General features: G+C 39.9%; 1 protein-coding gene across 6 annotated transcripts in view; it reads left to right on the top strand.

The window, feature by feature from the left end:
* The window catches only part of cadm1a (cell adhesion molecule 1a), a 465861-nt gene that overhangs the window by 222150 nt on the left and 222233 nt on the right, over positions 1 to 21478 (top strand). Inside the window, exon 1 of one of the 6 annotated variants that reach the window (XM_080307314.1) lies at positions 12700 to 12820. The exons of the other annotated variants lie outside the window; for them this stretch is intronic. The gene's annotated coding sequence lies outside the window, so the exon portion shown is untranslated. Of the gene's footprint in view, positions 1 to 12699; positions 12821 to 21478 lie in introns of those variants that run through there. 6 annotated transcript variants of the gene reach the window in all.

A 21478-nucleotide genomic window follows, 5' to 3' on the forward strand; every position in this document is an offset into this window, starting at 1 on the left:
AATGGACTTTGGCTCTACTGGAGCCACAAACCCGTCTGCTTGTGATGCAAACTAGCTGAGGCAGTCCAACTTAAGGTCAACCAAGGAGACCTACCGCCTGAGGCGGGATGAAGGGAACAAATGTTCACGTGGAAAGCATGTAACTGTTGGGTGCATGTGCACCAATCACCTGCGGGGAAGTAGGGCATTGCCCACGAGCTCTCGTGCAAAGTCAAAGTGACAGATGCATCATGCGCATTTTTATTTGTGCACGCAGGCGCAGGTGTTGTTGTATTTGATTGAGTCAAACTTAGCAAACCTTTACTTTGTGGGCTGGAAACTGGCAGATTTTTTCCCCCCAATTTCAGGAGGTGTACATTGTGTAAATGTGCCACCAACTTGCCATGGAAACCATCTTTATTTAGCATAATATCACGCTAACATTTGCTTATTAAAACTGTTATATAGCTGTGGCATTTCTTCCTTGAAGCTTTGTTGAAGCTGGATTTGTGTTGTTTATGTGTAAAAACAGATATTAAGCTTCATCTTGAGTCTGTAAGTGTTTAACTTGTTAAAAAAAACCACATTATAATGATTGCTTTAATTTCAGCTGCATTTCTTTCCTGAATACAGCTGTTTTATTCTAATAACCGACCGTTTCTTTCTTTAATTATTTATTTTACTTCATTGTAATTTTGTTGGACTGCTGACATCGTTGGGTTTTCTGTTTGCTGGCTCATGTTGACACATATTAGCAATTCATGAATCCAGGTGGGAGATATCAGAGCCTGGGAAAAAAAAAAGAAAAAAAATCAGCAACTAAACAAAAAGAAGGAAATTGGATGAAGGCAGGTTCCATCACAGTGTGGTTGTTTTTGTTGAAAGGCTGCTTTTTAATCAGGTTTTGGGTTCAACTGCTGTAGATTATGTTGGCCTCTGTGTGTGCGCGTATGTGTGTGTTTATTCTACAGCTGCTGGCAAACATTAACTACAAACAGCTGTACTGATGACAAAATGGAAACAGCCATTGTCAGCAGAGAAGAAACCAGCAAGACCATTCAGAATGAAAATAACCTGATACGATAACATGAAACATTGTGATGCAGATGGCGTCAACAATACAGTTGCTGACAGATAAATACAGAGAAGGCAAAAATATATTTTTCTGAAATTTTGGAAGGCATTTCCTTTTAAGCTGAGGTGGAACACATAACTTCAGATAACACAAATGTCAAAAGAAAGTGAACAAGTGCTTAGCTTTATGTACTTTATAAATCTGCCATTTTATTACTGCAACTCGGTCTCCTTTTGTTAAACATCAAGCCTATTTTGAAAAAGCCACGAGCCTGTGACTGTGATGGGAAATCAAATCAAATCTAGGTCACATTATGAGACTTTTGCCTTTGGAGTGTACTTTGGTCTGTTGTCTCCGACATTTCATTTTTCTGCCTTTCAAAATGACCTTTACAGTTCTTTCTAATGTTTTCCAACAATTTACCCAATATAGGATGATCCTATAAATATATAAAAATATATAAAGACCTTACACTGCAAGGTTTAAAGAGATTTTCAGAAGTATATTGACTGGTGTTATAAAAATCTGTCAATATCAACTGCTAAACCGTATAAACAGACTATTTCGAAATAGTCTAACTCTGACAATTTTCCACCTCTGACATCACTGGAAACCTTTGGAATCTACAGAACCTACAACAGTCACATTAAGGTTGTCCAAATACTTACGGAGCTGCAGTACAATCACACAATTTTTCAAATTTTTCCTCTTTATGATTGGATTTTAAAATAAGATAAGGTACAAACTTGCGGCTAATGATGGCCTCCTTCGTTAGAATAAACCAACATCTCTCAGACCTCACATTGATAGTAATCGGCTACTAAATGGAATTGCAACACTTGGGGATGAACTCCTTTATCTGCATAATTCTTCATGGAACAACAGGGAACAGATCTCACCTGACCATGAAATTCTAGAATTAAAGGGTTTGTAGCTGAGATCCCAGGAAAGGTTGACTTTGAAAATGGTCATGGCATTATCCGTCAGTATTGAATGGCCAAAGTAGACAAAGCAATGTGACACTGTCAGAAATTCTATTTCCGGTGTATTGGTAATTTTACATATACAATGTTACCTGTTATATAAACTCACACTGGATAATATTGTTGAAGATGGTGTGGTCTAACACTCATTATCATTTCACCCATTGTGCAAGCATACTGATAGCAGAGGTAGAACAGGTAAATTAGATAGGATCTCATGACTAACTACATATTATTAACATTGAAGAATAAAACATTGACACCTTTCATCCTCAATAGTACATGTCATAATTTGCATGGATCACAGGCATGCTGCCAATGTCTACCTTGTGATGCTAATGGCAAGTACATACATATTTAAGGTTGATCTCAAGGCAGCCAATTAATATCTTCATTAGTATGCATACAAGAGTGTGAACGTGCAAAGAAGGATGAGGACGCCATGGCACGTTCCACTTAAGATCTCGTGAATCTTGTATTTATTCCTGAGCACTGGAAATAGAAAGTAGAAGGCACAATGTTAAATCTGATTGCGTTCCTTGCTCTGCATACCGATTTAGCATCTTATCCAAGAGAAAATATAAATTTACGAGTGGTTCCTTAATCAGTGTAAACAACTTACTAGTGGCAACAGTTTATAGCATACTGTGTGAAGGGTAAACACATCAGCATGCACTGAAGAGAAGCTTTCAGGGATCATCGTAAGCTCAAAAATACAGACGATAAACGCACATCACATTTGTTCATTCAGAGGGTGCAACGTTAAGACGCTTAAAAAGTAATCGAAAGGTGGACTGACATTGATGTTTTGGTGAGGTCAGGTATTTGTTGCAAAAATCGTATTGTTTATATCTGAATTTGGTCTAAGGTTTGGCAGGCCACGCAGGCACCAATGCTGCAACTTGTGCGTTACCCATTACACTCTTGAAACAGGAGAGTAGCTGAAGATGGTTTAATCTTACTGCAAGCATACAAAAATTGTTACTTTGTGATAAGAGTCCTCCACCCATTGATAAATGTTTGTGCACCCATGGTGACAATGACCTCTGACTGTTCTCGATATGCTTTCTACTGTGTGTGTGAGTGGTTGTACAAAACTGAAGTAGGGACAGTAGGAATTTTCTTACTAAGGAAACTTAGATGAGAGTTGGTTAAAGGATGTGACAGTCATATCGATGGACAGTGGTGAAGTTGCAACAACTGAATGCTAAAATAATCTTTCTTTTATTGAAAATTAATTCTATTTAATACTTTGTAGCGGCACACATGTACCCCCACAACTCAATAATCAGTTAAAAAGAGCCCGCGATGCTTTATATCTGCCTGTGCTATATTAAAAAGTTAAATCACAAAAATAACCATGAACTGACTCACTAAAAATACAAGTTCCCAAATAGCTGCTTTAAAATGAATGCTTTTTTTTTCCCCTTTATAGACGCGTCTCTTATTCTGTTCAAAGCCTGGCTTCAAGTTTCTAACAAACATCAAAAATGCTAGAAATGCAATATTGAGAAGAACTATCCTGCAGCAGTAAATTTAACCCCCTGTTTTTTTTTTTTTCCTCCTCCAAAGTCTGTGCTCAATCTTGCCAAGACATGGAGTAATCCTGTTTTTGGCTTGTGCCTTTCTATGAAAGCCGACATTCAGGAAGTCAGCGCATGCAGACACATGCGTGCTGTCAGCTGGAAGGCGTTCATCAGATTTTGCATCCTTCCGTTATCCTGTCACAAAAGTCTCACAAAATACGGCTCTTTCTTTTTCTGTCTGTCTCCTCCCCATCCCCCACCCCTTTGAATAAAGACACAACAGCAACCTGGCAAGTGGCAACGGCAATTCAGCAGCCTGGCAAAGGACATGAATCACGAGAGGTTTCCAAGACAGCCTTGAGCTGTCAAAGAGTGGAAGCAGTCAGGCTGCTGAGATCTGCCTCCTCATTCGATTAAAGCAGCTGGGAGATATTAAACTGTACAGTAACAGGTCAGATAGGATTGCTGCTACACCGTACTCCCTTTTTCTATTGCTTTTGACTGTGTTTTGTATGCTATTTTTATTTGGTTCAAAACCCTCACAATGTTTGCTTTATTTTGATAGAAACCGTTTTGCGTGTCGTGTATCTCTTGTTTCCTGCTGCTTCACGCTCTGTTGTAGGTAAATTAAATTTAATAAAATTTGAGATGATGTTTAATTGTGTTAGATACAGTGTGGTGTTGCATGGAATGAGGCGTTTTTGTGGCTTAATATACCACAAGGTTCACTATTAGCGTACCGTGTCAGATGAGAAAATAAATGGAGCCAGCTTGAAGCTTGACACACACCTGTTCCCAGCTGTAACCACACTTGAGCATTTGTTTGCCTGTCACCTACAATGAATTTCAAAGCTGTTATTCTAGCGGTGTCACACTCCTGATAGGATGTGATTTGCACACTTTTTTTACAAACTTGACATGTGACCCAGTCAAGCAGAAAACATCTTAACAAAGTTCCCCTCCACCTTTCTTTGACTTTGAGATCTTTGTTCTACCTTTTTTTTTTGTATTTTAAACTCTTCAGTGCTCGCTGTGTGCGGTGCCGTCAAAAATAGTCCCTGTGTGACACATTATATGGGAAAATTGACAAATGTGAAAGCACAGAAAGAACCTGTCTGCTTAATCTTACTGCTGGACAGAAAAAAAAACGCTTCCTTATTTAAGAATCTCTCATTTCTGTGTGTTCTTTTTTCACGCCTCACATGTCCTTCTCTTTTCTCATTTCTGTTAATGATTGCAAGTATCTGTGTCACTAATGGGATGCTTGGTTTCTTTTTTGGTAAGTGGCTGAGTGAACAAACTGTCCCTCTGTATGTTGCACTTGTGCACCTGCTCGCCTGTTAGGTGACTAAACTGCATCTATCAGCCATGATCAGGAGTTAGGACTGCCTGTGGCTAATCTGAAGGTTGCTGGTTTGACGTCCAGCTTCTCTAGTAAACATAGCAAAGGGTCCTTGGACATCACAAGTTGCACATAGTACATCCATTGTAATGGTCACTAAGAAAAAATGCTTTACTACTGCGACAAGCAACTGTATGGTTTCCTATTGTACAAAGACATGGAGAGGATTAAAATTGAGCGCAGTGGGAATGGTTATCTTTCTCTAGGTGTTAGGCCTATGACGGACTGGAGATCTGTTTAGGATGCACCGTGCCTCTACGCCATCACATTTGGGATAGGCTTCAGTCCAACCGAGATCCCGAATTAAATGGTGATAATGGATGGATGGATGGATTGGAATATCTTTGAGTCCAATTTCCTCCTGTTAAAGCCAGCAACCAGTTGAAAAATATACATTCTTTCCGGTGACTTGTGGCTGTTTCTGCCTGTGAGACCGAGTCTAAAATGAAAGCAGGAAAAATCATCTTTTGTAGACACTGAGGCACTGAATGATCAAAAATCTTTTTTACAGTAATTGTTTCAGCACCAAATAGCCTTCCTTTAAAAAATAATTTGATATTTTGCTGGAGGGTTATAGAATCTTTTGACTCACTCTAACCCATTAACCCAATTGAAATAAAACTTTCACAGAAAACTTCACTTTGTTTCCCATCCTGCATTACTATCTGCGCACCAAGTAGTAAGTTCATCTTATGTGGCTTCTTTAATCGAGAATTTAGAATTAAATGTCTGGTTATTTCTCAAAAACTGTAAAGTTATCGAGACGAGAGTGCTTGTCCTATCATGAAAAAATGTACTTTTAAAGAAAAGCAACTTGTACTTTATTTTTTTTCCCTCGACTTTAAGTTGAGTAGTAACGTACATGAGAGCAGAGATCATAAAAAAGATGTGGTGCAGAGTTATCTCTCAGCATTTCTCTAACAAGACTTGAGTATCAGTTACATCCTCACATCATGGTTTGAAAGCTTTCTGTTTTAAGACAGTTTGACAGCTGTGTAGTTACATTTATTTAGTTTTGCCTAATGTGGTTCATTTTTATTGAATGAAACAGTTGCATTGAGTTTCTATGTGTGAAAACGGAGAGCAGTAAACATTTTAATAGCACATTCAGTAGATAGAAACTGTAGAACAGTAAACAGTAAAATGTTGCTAGAACCATTAAAGAACACGTCCGATGACTCTAGCTTACGGGGAGTGTGGTTCTGTTCACGTTCATGCTTTTACTCCACTGGCAGCTTTTGGTATCCAATCCAAATCAAGTTTGGATTCAGTACACCATCAGATCTATCGCCAATGATTTTCAGTCCAGTTCTTGTATAATTAAGCGTGCCTCAGCCTTTTTTCCATGTTCCCCTTTCTTAAAAATGGCTTCTTGATAGCCACCATCACAGGTCCTTTGTCATAGCTTTGCTGAATTTCTGTTACCTGCTTTTTAGGGAAATGAGTTTCACATACTGTTAATTTTTTTCTTCTTCTTTTTCCTCCACTTGTCTAATTTCCTCAAAACTTTTAAAAACTGTACATCCATGCCCTCGGCTAATAGCTCTTTGGGAATCTCCTTGTTGGTGCAACCCCCCCCCCCCCAAAAAAAAACCCAAACAAACAAACAAACAAAAAAATTATGTATATAATTTGTAAAGTAAACATCATCTGAGAAAGAACAAGGAACAGTTCCTTGATGATAAAACTGCTTAATTTAACTGATTTACCAACAACAGTTTGGGTTCTAGCTATCCAATAATATTGAAATCAATGAGCGTTGGCTTCATCTAGACCTACAGACTGTTGTTTGAGGAGAGGGATTTTGGGCTTTTGGAAGGTTGGTGATGAGGGCAGCACAAGCCAGTTTTTATTCAGGCTGAAGACGATGCCACGAATGGACGAGAGTGAAGCTATTATCGGGCTGTGATCGTGGAAGTGCTCTGGCTTTGATATGTATTCATGTGTAGTGTTGACATGAATGACTCATGTCAACACTACACATGAATTTCAAAGTTCCAAAGTTACTGTGTTTGTCTGCTTGGCATTCTTCTGTGTGCTTTATATACATATGAGAGCTGGTATCAGTATAAGCTGAACAGAGTGAAGAATACTTGTTTGTACTACTGAACTCTGACTCTTTCAAGTTGTGAGCTCAGTTGTATTTTGCCCTTGCCTTTCAAGGCACGCTGTTAAAATCTTATGAAATATTTGTATTGTTTTTTTAAACCCCTACTGTTCAGATCATATTTTGACCTATGAGTGCTGCCATTACTCAAAGCACTCTGGATCGATACGATAATCTGGTTACACTCCAGAGCTATTATTATTTCTAATGTTCCAGAGTATATAAAGTAAGAAAAGCACAGTGCACTGCTTTTGATTGTAGTGCACTGTCTGTAGGGAACCAAAGAACTGATATAGTTATGGTCGAGTATGAAGACAACGTCCAACAGAGCTGCAACTGAGTTCATGGCAGTTCTTTCCTGTGCCTCAAACCTTCTCCAAAAAGAATTGAAATGCCTTTGTGTAGCAAGTGAATATCCAAAGAAATGTAAACGACAGGACATATTAGATGCCCCTGTACAGCAGTAGGGCATAAACTGTACACTAAGGCAGTTGCTGCCTGTGAAAGCAAAGGACTGATCAGTACCCAGATCATTGAGGAAGTGTGTTCAGTGTTTTCTGACTAAGGCGCATGCAGTTACCTAAAAAGATATACGGTACATACTGATAATTGTGGCCCATGAAACTGACTTGATAAAAAGATAAAAGAGCAACATAAATGCTGCTAGTTAGAATACATTTAATGATCTGATCAATGCACCGACTAGAGTTTCGGACAGATTTGAATGAAAATTGCACACAATGATCACCTTTTGAGTCTTTAACCAAAATGTACTCAAGGTCAGATTTCAATATTAGTCAGATTTTAGTAAAATTCGATGAATTTGTGCTCGATGTGTCTGTTTAGAAGCTTTCTTGACTTCTTGAGTTTTGTGCTTCACGCATTGCAGCAACCTGCGGACTGTGATGGATCATGAGCCCGAGAAGCTACTATGTCACCGACGTTCTGGCTTCCAGATCTTTATAAACTAACATATTTTCAGGGTTCCTTTTAAAGTTTAGTCTTTAAAAGGAACTCGAGCATTGCCTTAATTGTGCTTTTGGCTCGCTGTGTTTTGTATGAATAACAAATACACAACAGGGCCTAAATTGTAACTGGCCTTTGTTAGCAGTGGGGAAAGCTGTGTTTTAAGTCTATCGCTCTTTAATTAACACAGTGGTCCTTTGAGTAGTTAGAGCGATCGTCTTTACTTTGCCTGCTTATATCTATTCTCTCCAAAACCATCTGTTCTTTGAAAACTGTTATGCAGTAACCTTTGGGAATGTAACAGGCCAGTATTATAACTGCGGTATTTGAATCTTAAGCGGATTTTAGAGGATCAAGCAGTCACAAGTGTTTTGACTGCATAAATCATAATTACTGACTGCAACAAATGAAAATAATTAGACTTATAGCGGTTTGGTAAATATTCTAATAAGCAGATTCAGTGACATCGGAAGAATTTTTTCATTGAAAATGTGGGATTTTACTGGAAACCTGGTGGGTAGAAATGAAGTAAATTAATTAGTGGATTTTGATCACTGAATAAGGAAAACACATAGGTTCATTACAGTACAACCTTATTTCCTTAGTCAACGTTGCCTTGTCTGATTAATTATAACTCACTAAACTAAACAAAGTAACTAAACTAAACAACATAAAGACAAATGATCAGTCAGTTTATAAAAAAGGTAAGAACAGGAAGGCTCTGGCATTAAAAGCTCTAGTGAGGTTTTTTTCCTGATGGCCAACTTCAGAGGTAAGAGGTAACCTTGAATATTAATGTGAAATCATGGCTTTAATTACACCCATACCTGTCAGCAAATTCCCTTCTCTCTCTTGAATACGAGTCAAGCTGGTCAGGAGTGCGAACAAAGGAAGTCTGCCTTAGTCACATGAACCAGCCGAGTATGAGCTGTTCTGCACAGCCCCTCTCAAACATTCACAGTAATTACCTTCCCATGATTTTTGCTTTGTGATTCTTGTCTTGTCAATATTGCAGCTGGAATCCATTATTTAATATTTTCTCTCCCTGTTCTCTTTTTCTCCTCTCCTTTAGGTGAGTGTCAGTCAACAACGTGTGGATTATTTCATTATGTGAACTCCTGCTGTGTTCCTCTGCGTTGCCTTTTCCTTGCACGTCGTTGTATGATTCTGCCATCAGGTTTGGGAAAAAAGAAACCCTTCGACTGTTTCACTGTGATTTTGATCAAAGAGAAAATGTAGGGCGTCCAAGAATACGGGCTTTCTCCAGCAGACCTAGATCCTAGTGCTAGTGGCTTGAGCCATATGCACATAAAAGTAAATGGCTTCTGTGACCAAGGGCCTTCTTTTTTTGGGTGTTTACTGTCTTGGCTTGACTTGATCTTTCTGGACTCCATTGGCTCCCTGGGAATAAAAAGGCTACTGCATTTAGGAAACCTTTGTCTTTTTTGGGAGTACTTGTTATTCAGCTCTCAAGATTCTAGTGCTTACTGCATGTGGACTGATTACTGATTACTGTTGACCTGAATCACTTGCTGTGTCGTCTTTTCTTAGCAAGTCCTCACATTATTCCTGATGATGTTTAAGTGTTTATGTTTTGTTGGTTTTGCATCTTTCTGGAGTGTGTTTGCAAGGCAATCTTTGACCTTCTTCAAACTATTTTCATAAGAAGTGGCAGGTCCATTGTAAGCGTCTCGACACTGCTGTGACAAAGCCGTGCTTACCCTTTGAAGTAAGGGTTAAAGCGACATATTGAATTTCAATTACAGGAAAAAATGAATGGGACTGTGGAGTTAGCAGTGTTGTATTTGCAAAGTGCTGACAGATGCTGGAAAGAGAAAAGACATTCCCACATTTTGACTTCTTTTCACTGGCTCCTTGTTGAATTCAGCATCAAATTTAAAACCATTCTCCTTACATACATGGTCTGAAATAGTTTAGCCCCATCTTATCTTGTCATAGTACCATATCACCCCAATAAAGCACTTCACTCTCAGACTGCAGGCTTACTTTTGGTTCCTAGGATATTTAAAAGTAGAAAGGGAGGCAAGTCTTCAGCTTTCAGGCTCCTCTTCTGGAACCAGCTCCCAGTTTGGGTTCAGGAGACGGACATCCTCTTTAAGTTTTATGATTAAACGTAAAACTTTCCTTAAATAAAATTGAATTGATTTGAGTTGAATGCTCTCGCTGTGCTTGCCTGAGTTCTCTCTGGTTACTCCGACTTCCTCTTGCTGTCCAAATAGATCATTCAAATTCGGAAAAAGGTGTGAATGTGAGTATAAATGGTTGTCTGTCTCTATAGAAATGCTAACTTTGCCTTTCTACCATTGGCAGCAAAGCTAGTCGCCATCCCTAGCGCAACCCTGAATTGGAAAACAGTTGAGAAAACTGATGAATTGATTGAAAATATTAATCTAATAATAAAAGCAACAGCAATGGGACTTTGCTTTTTTATTTCATGTGATCTAATTTTAATGTAAGTGCATCAAAAAGTAGTAAAACAAAGATATCACATAATGTAGTGGTTACTCCTTGTTGGATCAGACTACTGTACAGTTTAAAACAGCTAAAAAGACTTTTTTGGCTCTACTTCAATTATGTTTGTAAGTATGGTACAAAGCATTAATTAGGTTAGCATCACTGCAGGCAAAAGAAGTTTGAAATTTCCACATGCAATAATTTATATTTGGTGACATGACTCTTTTCTGTAAAAGCAGTAGCAAGGCCACTTTACGGAATACCATTAACAACAGCAAGTATGATATTCATGCAAATAGATACACAATGAAGGGAGGAATTACAGTGCAGGTGGGTTGCAAAGTGGTTTACAGATGGGGAGGAAATGTGGGCAGGCTGAAGATGTCACGGTGGTGGAACGGACTCAGGCGCAGACTGAGGGAGCACGGTTCAACAATACTTTATTAATCACTCAGGTGCGCTATGTACACGTGAGGGGGGGACACCAGGGTCCCGGGGATCAATAGGCTGGGGAAACACACTTCTTCACACTTGCTCCGCTCCTTGTCCAAACAATCCTCACACAAGCAGCACACTCACGGGGTCCAGGAGTCAAACACGGGCAGGTCCAGATAAACCTATAAACATAGACGAGGGTAAGTCGGAGGTAAGTACGGGAACAACAGATTCCCGATGAAGCCAGGCAATACTGACGGGAGTTACTCAATATTCCAGCGACAAGTAGCTCAGAGCCCCTGCCTTAAGAAGAGCTGCAAATCACCGGAGATCAGCTGCAGGTGTGTGGGCCAAGGGCGGGAGCCCAATCAGAGCTCCGCCCAGGCAGATAGGTAGGAGAGAGAGAGAGAAAGGGAGAAAGGCGAGGGAGTGGAGAGAGAGTAACATAACAAACACTTGTGGCCACACTGGGCTGGCGGGGGAGGCACAGGGACCGTGACAGAAGAAGCTTAAAAAGCATGCCCTTATGATATAGCCAGATGAACGTGTAGCTGTATTTCAAATTCTGATTTCAAATGTCTTTGCAGTCAGTTGATCTGCCAGAACTGCGGCTGAGTTTGACTTTGTGGCCGGCCTGAAATAGTTCTGTGTTTGATGGTGCACGTTTGTGCACAAAATAACAACATAAAGTTTTGTTCAATATTTAGAAGTGGGATCTGCATTTATGTCTTTAGTTACTGAAATCAAACAGCAACACTAGAAAATTACTGAGATCCATACTTCCTCTACCTGTATTCATGCAACAGGTAAACGTATTGACCTTGCTAGTTAATAAAGAAAATGGCAGAACAGGATTAAAATTATTATTAAATTAATTCTAATGGCCCTGTATTTAAAGATAAGTAATATAGATAAAGTGAACCACAGTTAATTTGTAGCATAAAAACTATTGAAAAGGGACTTATATTTGACGAGGAATGCTGAAAGTGTTCAAGCTAACCATAAAGCCTGTTAATTTTGATGGCTGGAGGATTTGCCATGAGACCCCTGGCAAATTAACATTTATAAAACTATACACCTTAATATTGTGGGGTTTAATGAATATTGCAGCCTCTAGGAGCTGCTAGTCGAGACTAAAATTGTCGTGTAATTGCTTTTAAATCTCAGACATTTGCTGTCGGAAAATGTAATCTAGACAGGGAAGCTTCCGAAAGAAGCCACTGTGAAATATTGATAGCAGGATTTGCAGAAGCAATTATGGAACAATATAATGTGATGTCTTGGCATAATCTGTTTTTTTCCCCCCTACTCTGCCCTAGTGGTTAAGACCAGTCTCACCAGCAATATTGACTTGCATTTGCATACACACACGTGCGCACAATTCAGTGGTCATTAAAAGCTAACGTCACCAGGGGCAAATCCTTGGCAGCACCTGCCAAAGCCATTATCTGCCACCCTGTCCTAGACAAACGCTTTGGCATACATCTGAGTAATTAGGCCAGATTATTGGCAACCTTCCTTGGCCTTACCCCATTATCAAGACCACTAATTACCAGCAGTGTTCTCTCTCTCGGTGTGGTGCAGGCACGAGCGGCTCAAGGGAGAAAGCGAGAGGAATGGAAGGAATACAAAAATGGACAGAGCTGGACAGGCCAAGGTGTGGGATTTCATGAGGGTTAGCCACAGTGAGAAATGCGGCGACTCAATGGCGCCTTCAGTATAAGAGACCAGCGTGTTATGTGTGTTAGTATATCTGACGACCCTATGGGAAATATTTTGTAAGGGGAAGCAGTTTCAAAGTGTCATCAGCCGAGAGATTGAAGTCTTTTCGAGGCGTAATGGGAGCTGATGACTCGTGTTGGTGAGGCGCTGGTGAGTGTTGCTTTCAGCAGAGTGGAAAATCATGCCCGCTGAGCAATTGCAGCTTTAATGGAGAATGGCACACAAACAAGGCACATATGGACATTTGCGTGCACACTCAGATGGACGCTCCTCCTCTACCCTCCCGTGAATGAGCACACACAGAGGAGCACATGCATACACACTAGAAGCGTTCATATTTGCAACCATTTCGTCTCACAGGACGTTGGTGCAGTAAATGTATTTACACAGTTTGAGACGTTCTCATATAAAAAAATATATATATAAAAAAAACGAATGTATGCAGTGCTTTTTGACTATGGACTGACTAGAAACTGTGTGATCTGTGGTTCTTTTTCATGTGCTTAGTTTGTATTTAAGCATAATTATTTTTATGGTTTTAATTCTTTTGGTACTCTTTCTTAGTTCTCTTGCATAATTTTCAGTAGCTACTGACCAGTGAATATCTCTTTTCCTTACTCATCCTGTACAGTATTTATCTCTTAATACTGCTTCATCCCCTGTCTTTGCTTCCTAGCCAAAGCACTCTTACATGCACACACACATATACTCAGGTTCGTTTTTATCCACTCCGTACACCTGTCTCGACCCTGCTGAAAAACTAAAGGTTAGTAAAGGTCTGTGAGATATTCCAAAGTGGAGAAAACCTGCATACTAAGAGCGTGGTCAGTGGAGATATTGCCTCAGACCTCAGTTCCAGCTGAAATTACCATCACCAAAGGTCAGATATCAGAGATACTTTTTTCTGAGGCACCGAGGGGCTAAATCACACCCATTCGCTGTGGCATACAAGGAAATCACAGTTGTTATGTGGTTATGTGGCACTCAGAGCTACTTTGGAGAGAATTTTTTTCAGGTTATATTAAGAACTCACTGAATTATGAACTGGATTATAAAGTTTATTGGAGGTCTTTTCCTTCCTGTATTCTCTTTGTCGCCTCCACCATCACCCCCTTTTCTTTCCTCTTCCTATTTTCACTGCATGAATCCTGGCCCTCCTATGCAGCAGACTAAGCACTGCATGAAGCCTGGAAAGAATGGAAATCAAGGCTTATTAATTCTCCCTGGTGGCCGAAATAGTCCTGGCCATGTCAGAGGACTTTGGAAAGCACAGTGAGAGAAGGCAAATGCTTGTCTGTGGGCGATTTCATAGCAAGCATGTTTAGAGAGGTTTATTTGAACTCTGGAGGGTTTATTCCTTTAATTTGTTTCATTTGGGCATGAGAGACCAATGCCATTTGAAACAAATAACCACACAGAGACTGCTGGAAATGCAGACCTCACTTCTCCTCCAAGCAGACTGGGCTTGGTTAAAAGGGAGAATGTAATCGGTTCAGGAACAGGAAACAGCCCCAAACAGATGCTTTTATTGGTCTAAAGAGACGGATGTGATCAGAGGAGCCAAAATAAAACCAGCACAGCGAAGCAAATTTTTCCACAGTGGAACTGAAATCATGACAAGGTTTGGGCAAAACAAAAACAGAGCCTCTAGGTGAAGAAGTCATTGCACTGTAATAATACTCACTGTAAGATTTTACTTGTAGAATTTGGGCCAGGAAAACATACTGACAAACAAACAGACATACAAACAAACTATAGTTTTCTACCTTTCAAGGCAGGGATTGAATTATCAAAAAAGTTGGTGATGGATCTCCCAAGACATGTTTACTATTTGAAGTACTGCGGAAAAGCCTGCAGTCTCCTCTCATTTCTTTATATTTTACTATGAAAGTGGGAAAAAGCTGCAGAAATACATTGAAACATGCACAAACATACACGGAAATATCGTAAATAAGATGAAAACAGAGTGTGTACAGTTCTAATGAACTTAAAAGTCAATACTTCAGCCTATTCTGTGTTTCCCATCCTAAAGAATGGCTTCTTGACACCAACCTTTCCACTGAGACCATCTCTGATGAGGCTTCAGTGAACAAAGGACGGATCAACGGAAGGGTCAGATACATCTCTTGGGTCTTGTATCCGGTCTTTGCCTGATCTTTTCTATTTCTTAAGGACATGACTTTCAAATATAGTTGATCTGCTGTAGATAGTTCTTTTTAAGCCTACCACTTCTTTTGCCCTTTACTTCTCCTCAATTTTTTTAAGGACACACTGCACGCCATGCCGAGATATTCCAAGTTTTCCTCTTTGGAATCAACCTATTTGTGCAAAAATACTTTTTATGCCAAACTCTGATATCTTTGATATTTTTCATATCATCAACTAAAGAAATTAGAACGAACGATTTGTTTATATAACGGGCAGCTAGTAGCAAAGTGTTAAGTACCTTGAAAGATTCATAGGTCAGCATTAAGTGACTTAAACACAGCAGACACTAAACACATGCTAACTGAGAAAATTCAGTTTGCAAGTTCTGAAAAAAAGACTTCTTCTTCTGTTTGTTTGTTTGTTTGTTTGTTTGTTTTTTGCATTAAACATATTTTAACCAGATCTGGAAAGACAGAAAAATAAACCTTCGTAATGATTCCAGATTCCTGCCATCCTAGAACACTCATAGAGATATTACAGTGGATCATGGGGGGACCTCTGATATTTACATTTTTGCGTGTACGTTTTCACAAATCTCTCAAATGATTGCCTTTGGACTGGACTCCAAAATCTTTGTTTACATCCAGCTTTGGTCTGTTGGTCTTCTAATAAAAAAAAGCCTGGACAGATCCTCCCGAAACGATTACTTCCATTCCGATGTGCTGGAAATACATCAGAATAATTTATTTTTCGACCATGCTGCCACCTGCCCCAAACACACAAAAAGGAATCTTGTTAACAATTAATTGCTGAGAGCACTGGCACAGACCAATTAAAGCACTGTTTACATGTGATTGAGCTGTCTATAAGGCAATGCATTTAGATGTCATGTTAGTAAATGATGTGAACAACTTAATCACTGTTTTCTTAATCTCGCTGTTGCTAATAGTCATTTCGCTCACCTAGTGTGTTCACTGCAGTTCAGCTGGGTGAACGCTGTCACATTATCGGTGTGTAACCTGCAGCTCTCAAAGTTTCACTTTCATTTAAAATCCCTATGTGAGCTTTTCCTTTTCATGCTTTACGGGCTACATGCAAAATCATATGTGATTATGTTGATGTGCTTTTGTATCTGTGTCCCGCGCCTTCATTTGTTCTGACAATAAAAAGCATAGCCGATGAAGAGCTCCTCTTCATAAGGACTCCACACTCGAGAAAAGTTTGGTGCTGAAAAGTTCAAGAAATGCCGACCCTTTCATCTTCAGTGAGAGCCATGTGTCAAATTGGGAGCCCCCGCTGTGGTTTGAAACCTTTGTCCACTGGAGGAGATTGAAAAATGCCCGGGCAGGCCGGATCTAATACTTGGTTGCATCTGCCATTCCCTTTAAAAACGACCTCATGGTGCAGCGACAAAAAGGCATTTTAATAGGCCTCAGATGAATTATCTATAACTATGACTGAATAAATCTTTAATCGCTGTAATGAACTTTAGAGTATGGATTCAAAAAGCCATTTAGCTGATAAATGACCCATGGAGGGCTCTGATACAAGGATAAATCAAAAGAGGCTGGGGTCTTCAGTTCTTTTTTTTTTACTAAAGACCAGCTGATTTAAATAATTGACTTTGGAGTACAGCAGCCCAGAACACGCCTGCTGATAAGCAAGAAGAAAAAAGCTTGTTGTATTTGAATCGCTAGAAAACACTGATTGAATTTCTCATCTCGGTATAAAGCACCCTTGCATCTCATGGGAACACATCTGTCTCCCTCTGTCTTGTTCTTTGACTTAAGCTGTAGTACGTGGGCTGCCGGATCTTCCCGTTGAGCCACGGATAAGCACAAAATGTGACTTGACGCCGACCCTTCTCCCCTTTAAAGACTCGCGCGCTGCTCGTTCTGCTTAGCTTCTCAAAATGACAGCGTAAGGTCAAGCACTTCATCTATTTCTTTTGCTTGGCCAAACTCTGGCCAGATCATGTCATGTGTAATACCCCTGGCCATTAATTGCTAGCATATCCCACAATGCCTTCAATGTGCACAAGAAAATACGAGTCCCTCTTATTTCTGCCTGTGTCAGCAGTACTGCTTGTGTGTGTGTGTGTGTGTCTGTGTGTGCATGCTTGTGTGTATGTCATGTTTAGAGCTATGCTCATATTTCAGGTGGGTTCAGTGAGATTGTCTTTTTTGCCTTTATATATTATGTATGTCACTGTGATTTATAGGTTGACAAAAGCCGCATCTATTCACAGGCCGGCATTGCTGCTCTTGTTTTGAAGGGGAACTGGCCGGTGGGCCTGCTTCCCGAGCTGGATTAGTTGGTGATTTTGCAGAGCTGCAATATGCCAGCAAATGAGCCACAAAATAGGAGCAGGACTACATGAGTAGTAGAACCACTGGGGCCGGTAGTGACCGCTCCCCTCCGTCGGTCGCGCGTGCTTTTGTTTCACTTACGCGTTTCATTCACAGCAGTGCTGCCTCAGAGTCCATGTAGGACATGCCAGTCAATAATTAAAGCATTCTAATCAAAGATTTCAAAACATCACAAGTCTCTTTGTGCTGGCCTACTTACCTGAAATAGCTTCACTTTGTATTTATATGTTCCGAATATCTCTGAACATCTCTGGAGCTGTAAACAAACAACAAAGTATGAAATATGAAGCAGATTTCTGGCCCTCGCTCAGACACACCATACATCACTATCAATTACTTTTTTTATGAAGATGAATTGCTTTCATAGCTTCTCCACGGAAGCTCTTCTTTTTATGTAGAACTCAGTGATGCACAGGCGGTGCACCGACCCCTTTTGAGCTTTGCTCTGTCGGGCATTAGTTTAAGATGAGATCACAGGGACTCAAAACATAATGCTCTTCACAGTTTGGCTTATACTTTGTGAGTCAGTCACTTTGGAGTTTTCTGCCCACTAGTCTGTAAGAAATCCAGCATCTTCTTTGTTTTGCATTTTTTTCCCCTTCTTCTGTACTTTGGCTGGTTAGAGTGCTCTGTTTTGATCGAGTGGCGTTCCCACATATCCAAATCCTTCTAAATTAGCATCTTAAGACCTCTCGAAATCTCATGTAGATTGTTTCTGTTCCCCACAGTTGCATTGAAATGATTCATTTCTTCCTACATTTGAAATGGTCTCGATTTTAGTTATTGCCGCCACCTACTTTTTGTTGCGTTGCCTTTATATTGAGAAAAGGGGGCATTAGTTATTCAAAGTACTTTGCTGTTTACTGACAGAGTGGTATGACCTTCTCTGCAGGCTGAAAGGTGCTCAGCTTTGACAATTACTTGGCTCAAAGTGACTGAGAACAACAACGACTGAGATGAAGCAGAGGCAATAATATTCGGCGGGGAACCCACTAAAAACAGCGGTGCCAATTCCCTTTACTAAGGAGCTGTCATCTTGCCAAATGATGCGCGTCACTGGGTTTCACTTTCGTTTCTTTTTTTTTTTCCTGCCGCTGCTTTTCAGACTTGTTTCTGCATTTGAAAGCCTACTTATTACAATCTTTGAACTCTTGCAGATTTTTTTTTCTTTTTTTTCCCCGCTGGTAGAGATAGTTCTGACAGCTTGCTCCACACTTTGGGAATGTAATATTTTGCATGGAGGAGATATTCAAGTGAATCAGTGTCAGCTCAGCTTTGGCGTCACATGGCAGCCATGGGAAATCTGGGGTGTTGGAAGAGAGCTTTGTGAAAACTGTCTGTTTGTGCTGAAACGTCGGGATGATTGAAGTATGACAGGCGTGATTGTTCAGGCCTTATTCAACAAAACCTGGTTTGACAATTAAGCTGCTTTTAAGTTAGAAATAGTTTAACACAGTGCTAACCTCACCAGCTGTGTTCAAAGCTTTGTGTGTCAGCATTCACAGGTGCTTCCAATAAATTGTTGCAATTGTTTTGAAATCTGTTAAAAAAACAAAAACCCTGATAGATCGTGGCCTTTTTAGAAAAATCACTTTAATCTTTCGCGATCAACGTCGCGGTTCTTACCAGTGCCGTACAGAGAGGGTGACATTCAACAATGTATTCATAGGCCCCTTTTCAGGATGGAGCCAGGGACAGAGTGATTATGTACAACCCTGACAAGCCCTTTAACCGTGACTGGCAGCAGGGTATTAATTCTACAAAAAGAAGAAGCAAAAGCAAGTACAGCAGCATTTATTAAGTACAGAAGCTGTATTAAAAGATGTCTTTATTTCCTCAGTGTGACAGCTTGTTTTAACCACAGCAAAGCATAACAAGCTTTTTTTAAATTCTATGTATAGATGTGAACCTAGCATTCAGCAGATGATGATCAATGCAAGCTATAAAAAAACTGCAGAAAAAAATTTCAGGGTAACTTTTTGGAGCTAAAGTATCAGAAAATACAAGGTAATTAATAAAGTCGATGTAGCTGACATCAGGCCATAGTTTCATGTCATCTACCCACTCCGTGAGAAGTGACGGGTGAGGCACTGCAACTGAACTGTCCTCGCTGCTTTTTAAAACATCTCTACTGTGTATCCACCACGATGTGTTGCTATTTACACCAGGTAAAAGAAACTGCAATGAGAGAAATCTTAATCAACAGTGAAGGTGTAACCCCGCAACTGTCAACAACAGCTCAAGCGGAAGTAAAAAAACATCTTCTGCTATGAATCAGGAGTAATGGCGCGAAATAGTGTGGATATAGGTTCCCCCAGTTCTACAAGCTGTTCATTCTCGTTTAAGTGCCCCACCCTCCCTCCACATGGGCATCTGCTAGGCCCGGGAGCCGCCGCCAGTCCCCTTCGAGGCCTTCCCCAAACTGCAGCTCAATTCATGTCCAAGCCATTCACCTTTATCTACTTAAACGCTGTTGAACCTAAAACGAGGACGTGGGCCCAGCTAGTGTAACGGTCTGAATCATTTTTACCGCCCTCTTACTAACGTGAACTATATCCGTGGGTTGCCATTACCATTTGTGGAGAAATGTTTACTTTTTATTGTAAGTTATGAAAAAATGTAATATTCTGTAAATTACATTTTTACTTAGCAATGCTGTCGTGTTTAGTATACAACAGAAGGTAGGACTAATAAAGAACCTTCATTTTACACAGAAATGTTATCATATGGAGTTTGACAAAGCATATTTTTCAACTTTTTCAATTTTCTATTCTCTAAGAAGAAAAATTTAACATGTAATAAGGTTGCCCTACAAAAGCAGAGTTTGATTTATCAATAAGAGTGTTTTTCTCATTTTGAGCATTTTTATTGTGGCTATACTTTAATTTTTTGCCCTCAGCTAATGTTTTCTACAATCAAGCCAGTGCACGACTTATGCAGCATTAATTAAGTTTATTTCCCTCCACAAGCAACTGCAGAATTGCAAATTCTGCTACTAATTTCAAATGATACAAATTTTGCGTTAAGGAGCAAAGGTCGCTCGTCTTTTCTTGCTGTTTTTGTTTCTTCATTTCTGGCGCGTTTGCTTTGAAACACGTTCTTGATGTTTGTTAATTACGAAGCATCGGTGACATGAATGATTTCAGCAGCGGCATTACCGAATAGAAAAATGGAACAGTGTTTGCCTTTGCCCCTCCATTTATTTTCCTTGTCCTTTGCCAGCGCTGTTTTCATCCAGACTATCGAATAGAAAATTAGCACAGGATACTACTTATGGATCCAATAAACATTAAGTACAAATTGCTCTCATTATATAAGATAGCTTTCGGTTCCCGATGTGCCGCGCATGACCCTGTAAATTAAAAAGATGGAGTAAAAGTCAGTGGTGGTTCTGAATGACACAATCCTGCCCACCTTTTTATTATTCCAACCTATCTACGCGTAACAGATACTTATAAAGCTGTTGCTCTTTCAGGTGTTCCAGTATATGATTGGGCTTCATCATAATACTGCAGCATTAGCCGTTGGCACAGCTAGCCATTATCTGTCCCCTGAGCAGGCTGGTTAGCTGGCTGACTGGCAGGCTGGGTGGAGGTGTATTAACAAGGCCACTCTATTTTTCTATCTCGCTCACGCTGCCATGTCTCCGCTGCATGGACAGTCATTTATTATTTATAGACCTGCTTTGGAGGTGTGACACAAAAGGCAGGCTCACATTCATCCATCAATGTGTGTGGGCACTGGCTGCAGTCATAAACCACGTACACATGCACAAACACCCATATACATGTTGCTCTCTAGAAGGCAGCAGTAGCCTACTGATGTACTCTACATTAACTGCTACATATCACACACACACACAGTGCACTCTCACACGCACACACAGATATCGCCACATTCGACATGCTGCTGACATGGCTTTAGCCAAGATTAGCAAGGATTAGATTAGATCAGCCGCAGAACTGAATAAATAATTGAAAATAGATTCTGCTCAGAGCAATTAAGAGCTTTAAGGCTGCTTAGTCATGATTTAAACAGAGTAAGCAATACTTTTAGTACTTAAACACTCAAGGAGCATGGAGAGAGCAGGTTTTCAGGACACCCTTTAAAGTAATTCTCAGCTTTTTAACTGATCACAGTTGATCAAAGTAGAAAATTTCCACTAAAATTGTCCATAAAAATGGAGGCTGCTCTTTTCTCTACTTTACCTCATCGCTGGGAGATTATTTTTCTATTTGTTTTCTTCAGAGATGATGGAAAAACTGTAAAAATGTTTTCTTTCGAGGACCGT

Source organism: Astatotilapia calliptera, chromosome 10 (assembly GCF_964374335.1).
Source record: "Astatotilapia calliptera chromosome 10, fAstCal68.1, whole genome shotgun sequence".
Lineage (NCBI taxonomy): Eukaryota > Metazoa > Chordata > Actinopteri > Cichliformes > Cichlidae > Astatotilapia > Astatotilapia calliptera.